Genomic DNA, 7,718 nt, shown 5'->3' with positions numbered 1-7,718 from the left:
GAGGGAATGGCAAACTCTGAAAAACATATTACTATAATGAGAAGCAGAATGGTTCTGGAATTACGGAGATAATACACTGCAGAACATTGTACACCATGCTACATGCCAGGAAAGGATCAGAAAGTGGTCCAAGAGACAAGAGATATATATATTTCAGTGACCTGGGAATTAATCTGATTTAACCCCCATTGAAAACTTGGAAACTACAAATCAAGGACAGCCTCAGAAAAAAAGGCTTGATCAAAAGCATACTTAATATCCAATGTGGTAAGTATGGTTTCAAGCTGATAAATGAAAAATTATTTTAAATGAGAGTATGTAAAATCTTTTGCAGTTAACACCAAGTCATATGATTGCAACAAACGGTCACCTTCCAAATTTTTTTTTAAAGCTATGAAAAGTTGTAAGTTTCATTGGATGTCAATAAATATAACTCTTTTACTTTCAGTTAATTTGCATATGACTATATTCACACTCATTTGTCATGATCTGCACAATTGGCATTTTTCACCCACTTGGTTTTTTATATATAGATGGTAGGGTCCAAGTCTTTTGAGTAACTATAGATGTATTACAGGGAGCTCTCTTTCCTGAGCCTGATGCAACCAGTCCAATATCACTAATAGAAAGGAACATTTGGACCATCCCATCATCTCTAAAAAATCTGCTGTTTACCTTGGACTCTGACTTAACCCTCTTCTGTGACTGTAGCAAATATCTGAGTGAGTATCCGTCTTCCTCTTTTCTGCTTCCCTTGATCTGATGCTAAGAGGGCTATTGGATAGAATTTTCTGTTAAAGTTTTTTGTTGCTTCTCCCCACAATGTTCACTGACTTGTACCATATACTTTCACCCCCAAGTATAGGCTGTTATCCATATACCACCCAACCACCATTCAACTGTTCCCTTCCCACTCTCTGGCATCCTTCATTGCCAAAATGGTGGTTAAAATAGCTGCTCCTCACTTCAGCTGTTCCCTAAAGTAGCAAGAATGTCATCTACATCATCGGTGCTTTTGCCTTATGTTCCTGAAGAAGTTTGATCTGATACCAAGGGAGGAATGAGTTTCCAATTGTAGGGGGTTATCACCCAGGTCATATGTCACTGAGAAGTCCAAAAAAATAAGAAATTAAAAAAAAAAACCAAAACATTGGATTTGGCCATTAGGTTGTCATTTAAGAGAGTTGTTTCATAAATCTGAAACCAGGTTGTAAAGAATTGAGATAGAACACCCCTTAACTTTTCTACCTTGTAGGTGATAACTGCCAAGAGGCAGGTTTTGGCTTTAGTTGCCCTAGGAGGTTATGGTCTAGAGGTCCCTTAAAGCAAAACCTAGCTGATCATTTTGTCAGATTGCAGAAGATTTCCTGTTTAGGAACTGCTTGAATTTGATGACCTTCTAAATTACCTTCAAAAATCCTGACATTGTGATTTTATAGTTTTGTGAGGAAAAACTAAGCTTCAGGTTTGACAACTTTATCCATAAATTTGGCAGTGACTTGAATGACAGAAGTGGGAGGGAAGACTTTTTTAGGTTAGAGGAGGCAACCTGTTTGTAGATAGATGAGAATGAGCCCCTAGAGAGATAGAAATGTGCAGCAGTAATGTGAATGAATGAATGAAAAAGCATGCACTTCGTGCCTAGCACTGTGCCTAATCCCTGAGGATAGAAATACAAAAGCAAAGTCAATCTCTAAGCTTAAGTTTACATTCTAATTGGGTTGGGGGTTGGGACTTGGGAGACACCACATGCCTACAAATAGGAAGAGTTTCCATACTTGGAGGACTCACACAGATGGTTCCATAGGTCTGACCAGGGAGGAGTATTTTGATCCAGAAGTTACCAGGATGGTGAGTGAACATCAGAGAGTAGATGAATACATCTCTTCCTGGATCAATTGAAAAGGACATGACATCAGGCAGGTGATACCATGATATGTAAATGAATTACATTTAAGTGAGGGAGGGCTATGCAAGGTCTCCAGCCTCACTTTCTCCTTTGGAACCATCTGGATTCAATGACCAGATATGGGTCAGGACAACTGGAGTTGGCCCAGGATACAGTGGGTAGTGACTTTGGGCCTTTTCAAGCGAAGCTCTTTAACAGGTCTCAGTTTGACTGAGGCACCCCCCTTCCCTGAATAAGGCTTAATAAAAGCTGAGACAGAGAATAGCCTCTTTACCTAGTCAACAAAATTTTTTTTAATACATAAATAAACAAATCATCCAAAGCAACACAAACATTATCACAATGTTAACCAACATCGTCTCCTTATATCCAGTAACTCATTTTCAATATCCATTTAATCACTTTTTAAGTCCCATTCATAGGAAGTGTGTGTGTGCATGTGTGTGTGTATGTGTGCACGCGTGTGTGTGCATAGAAGGTGCCAGAGAATAGGGAGTAAAGTAACCCATGACTAGGGCCTTCCTGAAATAATAGGCCAGGAGAGGTGGTTGCCATTTGGGACAATGGGGTAGAATTCCAGTTATGAAAGGGTTAAAACCTCCAGGACTCCAGTAGCAGCAGAGACAATTTTACTAAAGATTTCTTTAGTCCCTACATCCAGTGAGCTACTAAGATTTATTGATTTTTCTCTCCATAACATACTTGTCATCTGCTCCTTTCTTTCCCCTCACATGTAGCGCTGTTTAATAAATGTGTTTTCATTCATTCATTCATTCATTCATTCATTCATTTATTCATACCACTACTATATGTCTTTCTCTCTCCTGAGACTCCTTTCCAGTCTCCTCTATGTTGAAAAAAATCCCTTCTTCCCCGTATGTCAACCATGCCTCCTTGGTCTTCCTCTTTCACTGCCAAACTCCTGGGCAAAATTATTTACATTGATGTCTTCACTTACTATCTACACTCCCTTCAAAAAAAAGTCAGAAAATAACAGAATTCGAAGATCACTTAGGAGGTCATCCACTCCAAGCAATACCTACATGAGGAAATCATAATTCTCATTTATCCCCTTTCCTTAGCAAGCCTCAGGGTTGGTTTTATTAAGCCACTAAAGCAGCTCCCTAATTGGTCTGCCTGCATCTAGGTTCCCTCCTCTCTGATTCATCCTCAATGAAGAGCCAAAATTGGTATTCCCAAAGCATAAGCTGACCATATCAGTCTCCTCCTTGAAAAGCTTCCATGGTCATGTTTTGCCTTTAGAACAAAATGTACATTTATTTGTTTGATATGTCAAAAAGAAAATTCATTTGGTCTTTCACCCTGATTAATGAGACAAAAATCAGGACAAAGAAAATTTAAAGGATTTTATTATAAGTGAGTCAAGGTAGCAGCACGTTGATGGGCTGACCTCAAGGTAGGGCCAGCTTTCATAGGTAACTTGAAGACAATTCAGATAGGTCCACCTCATCAGAAGAGGTTGGGCCCTTGCATCTCAATTCCTCCCCATGGTAGCAAGTACAGATGACAAAGGTGACAGAAAGCTGCAGATTTGGTGTCTCCTTCCCCATCAGGACTTCCCCCAATACCAACTGATATGCAGGGTTGGGAACAAGGGGACACTGGGTCAATATAACTTTCAATGAGTCTTTTAAGTCTACCATGATATGATTCCAACCTATCTTTCCAAACTTATTTTACATTATACCCCTCTCAACACAGTCTATATTCCAGTCAGCTGGTTTCATGACTGCTTCCATCTCCAATACTTTTGCCTGAAATGCAAATTTTCCTCACCTCCAATTTTTGGAATCTTCAGTTCCTTTCAAAGTGAACTCCAAATGCCACCTCTAATACCGGGCTTTTCCTGATTCCCCAGAATTGTTAGCATTCCCCGCTTATCCCCCAAATGATCATGTTTTGATTTTGTATGCATCTGGTATTAACTGTGTAAATCCATCTAGAATAAAAAGTAAAATCCTTTAGGACAATAAAATGAATCCTTCTAGATAGAATACATGATTCTGGAGGGCAGAGGTTGGTTTTGTTTAAATTTATGTTTCCTGGGCCCTATCACTTAGCCTGGCAACTGAGTAGGTATTTTAGAAAAGCTTGATGAGTTGTTGACTAGTTGGCATTTTGAGAGGGAAAGGATGACTGTTGGATCAGAATCCTGGGGAGAGCAGGAAGGGGATTGAGGGTACAGGCAGATACAACAGTTTGATACCTCTTCCCTTGTGACTGGAAAGTTAAAGTAGGCACCATTGCTGACGAGTTTTAAGGAGTGAAGGAAGACAGTTAAAGGAGATCCTATCACCTGGCCTCAGTTTTCTTAGAGAAGTCAAAACTTCTCTGTATATTTGCTTGGAAGCTCAGGGTGGATTAATTATTAGAGTTCTTTTTACCATAGGTCTGTTACTTTAATGCCTTGTATGTTTTCCTGTAGTATCTAGTAATAAAACTCTTTAAAAACTGAGAAAGCATGTGTGCTACTTTCAGACAGTTGAGGTGCAAAATTCTGAATTCTAAACCTCCAGGCACAAAGGGGTGCCCTCCCTGCCTATGGCCCAAAAGGGTTGACCAGCAAGCCAAGGTCTGAGACTTGCTAATGGAAAAAATGAATGGGAGCTACAGGATCCAATATACCTTTGACACTGCCGCCCTTTTCTGGGAAGGTGGAACAACTCCTGGATTTAGAGTCAGAGAAAATTATTTCAAATCCTGCTTCTACAGGCACAATGGAAAAAATACTCTGGAGTAATAGGAACACAGACATCTACCCCTGACAATTATTGCCTATGTTGCAATGGATGGGTCGCTAAAGCTCCTTGGGTCTAGGCTTCCTCATCTGTTCAATGCAGAAGCTAGACTAGGTGGCCTCCAAGGTACCTTCTGGTTCTATGGTTCTAGTTACTAGTTGTGTGTGATCTTGGGCAATAATAATAGTTAGTCTTTTTATAGAGCTTTAAGATTTGCAAAGCACCTTACATATATCATCTCATTTTATCCTCACAACAACCCTGGAGTTAGGTCTATGGCTATTACTATCCCCAATTTACAAATGAGGAAACTGAGGCAAAAAGGGATTAAGTGACTTGCTTGGTGTCACTAGTAAGTGACTGAAGTAGGATTTGAACTCAGATCTTTCTGACTCCAGGTCTTCCACTCTATTTTGACACATAGCTGTCCTTCTTTGTATCTTAGTTTCTCCATCAGTAGAAGTGTAAAGGATTGGATTAGATGACCTTCGAACTCAAAATTCTAAATTATGGGTACACTCATCATCTTTTATTAGATGATGGCCCAGCTGTCATTCTTAATTTCTTTAATCACTTTACTGTTTACACATTCTGATGTGTCATACAAGGTTAACAGGTAATAGCACAGAATATTCCATGTGCAGTTAAAAATAATATATCTGAATCACTCGCTTTGTTACCCTCTTTCAGTTCCCTTATAGAGTTATCCAAGGAGTGAATTTTGCTTAGTTCATGAAGAGTCTATGCAACATTAGTTAACATTAGTGACATTTGTCACTACTAGTTGCTCAAGAATTGAGATCAGGTAAGCCGTCTTAGAGCTCATCTGTCAAAAATGACCATAGGAATACCCAAGAAGAGCATGCTCTTGCTGCCCTGAGCGACTGGGAAATATTCCAGCATATACCAACAGAGAAACTTACATGGCCACTGACTTCTAACATGGATGGGAAGTGAGTTGGGTGTGACTCTTTTCACTAGACAGTCTCATTATTTTTTTGTCATTTGTTATTTTATTGTCATTTATTAATCACCCAGTTTTGTTTGTTAGTTGAAATTGTTTTTAATAGGTTTCATGTTTTTATTAAAATTTATCTCTGGAAGTTGCTTCCATTCACAAGATTTCCACTAAAGATTTGTTTTTATTTTCTGGTAATATATTTAGACTGGAGTAAGAAAGGAGTGGTTGGATAGAGTTCTGATCCCCAGTCAGGAAAACCAGAGTTCAGATTGAACCTTAGACACTTACTGATTCTGGACAAGTCACTTTTTTGCCTTAATCCAGGCAGTGAGAAGTGCAAAGTGAGAAGATAAATTCTTCTTTGCACACTGAAGAACAGCAGTCCTGGTTTTTCTAAGCCCTTTTCAGAAAGAGCAAGAAAACTCACTAAGTATCTCTAAGGCAAGGTATGGGAGAAGAGGAGGGAAGGAAGAAAAAAAGGGAAAAAAAGAAATTTACATGATAATTTTGTTATATATTTAAAAGGAATACCAAGTTGAACACAGTAGATTTGCAGTTTCCTGTGTAATCATCTTTGTTATTGTATTATGTTGTGACAATGCTTGCTTTATTCCATAAACTAAAAATAAAAAATTCTCATCTGTTAAAAAAAAGTAATATGTCCCTCAGAGCCCAAGTATAATCATACCCTTGGGTGGGGGTAAGGAGGACCATTAAAGGGGAAACCAGACATTGAATATGCCTCACTGGCCCTAAGGAACTAAAGTGTTTCCCTAAACTCCCATCTACACTGTGTGTGCACATAAACAAATGATTAATTTGATCAATTAAGAAAAAAATCAATTCAATTAGTTGTTTGTTGTCAAATAAGGTGACTGACTAAAATTTTCATTTGTTAATCTGTTGTTTTGGTGCCTTATAGATGTGTATAGTTTTCCCATGTGGGGCTCAGACTGGTAAATAGGCATTTTTGGCAACTGATATAAGAGTCCAATACATCTATCCTCAAAATAAGCAAAGAGGGAGAGCCTAGGACACTGGCTCCCTAGGTGAGGAGGGTTCTGGGCACAACCTACTAATAGCAATAGAGAGACCCAGAGGGGCCAGCCATTGTTAGGGGAGACCCTGGAACATGGGAAGACCTTTGCAAGGAAGGTTTCCATCTGGGGAGAAGCAGGGCTTAACTGGAGATTTTAAAATCAGTTGTTTTGTTTTGTTTTTTGCTAACTAGTTTCTGGGATGCTGAAGGAGCGAATGTACTGTTAAGCTGTAGTTATAATCATTTTAATTGCCCAATTTAAAAATCATTATTTTATTTTGCTCTTTCTAAATGTGGGTACCCTGGGACAGAATCCAGGTCTTTCCACTCTAGTTCCAGCCCTGGTGGGAGATTATATGCATCAATAAATATTCATGTCTGTACAAGAGAGGCTGAAAAATGGACTTTGGGATTTGGAAGAAGCATCTTTAATAACTTTGATTCACACTAGGATGATTTATTCTCTTGATCTATCATTATGCTTTTTGGCAAAAAGCCAGTGTGGGAGAGACTATTAAAGTTGTTCTTTTAGACACCTACTTTGGAAGGTATATCTTTCAGGTGGTGTTAGGCACCCCACTCCCTGTCTGCCCACGCCTGGATCCAGAGGGAAGAACATTTTTGCTTGTGGGGGTGACATTCTTGTTTCAAGGGAATGGTTGATGATGTTATTTTTGCTTCCCACAAATGGGGATGTTTAAAATAGGGCTTTATTCCATCGGCGTAAGTGACACATAGCCTATGTATGGTGGGGAAGTAAGGTCCTGGCAGATGAAGAGGATTTGATCTTGACAAAATACAAGAGCTGTGGGTGTCTACAGATCACAACCAGGGGAGCTGCTTCAGGGATCGCCAGCAAAGAGCCCAAAGCCTTACCCATCCTTCTTCTCAGAACACTGAATGGACTGAATGGATGAACCTCAAAGCCAGTGAGCTGGGATTTGGGCTTCATTTCCGGAGGGTATGCTACTGGGTTGTGCTTCCTCTTTGAACCTCCCTCCAAGCTGCATGGGACTGACGAAGGGTAAACTTCGTTGTTCTGGAGTGTCT

Source organism: Notamacropus eugenii, chromosome 7 (assembly GCF_028372415.1).
Source record: "Notamacropus eugenii isolate mMacEug1 chromosome 7, mMacEug1.pri_v2, whole genome shotgun sequence".
In the NCBI taxonomy this organism is placed as follows: Eukaryota; Metazoa; Chordata; class Mammalia; order Diprotodontia; family Macropodidae; genus Notamacropus; species Notamacropus eugenii.
The sequence above is the reverse complement of the archived record's forward strand: the minus strand, read 5'-3'. Positions refer to the sequence as shown.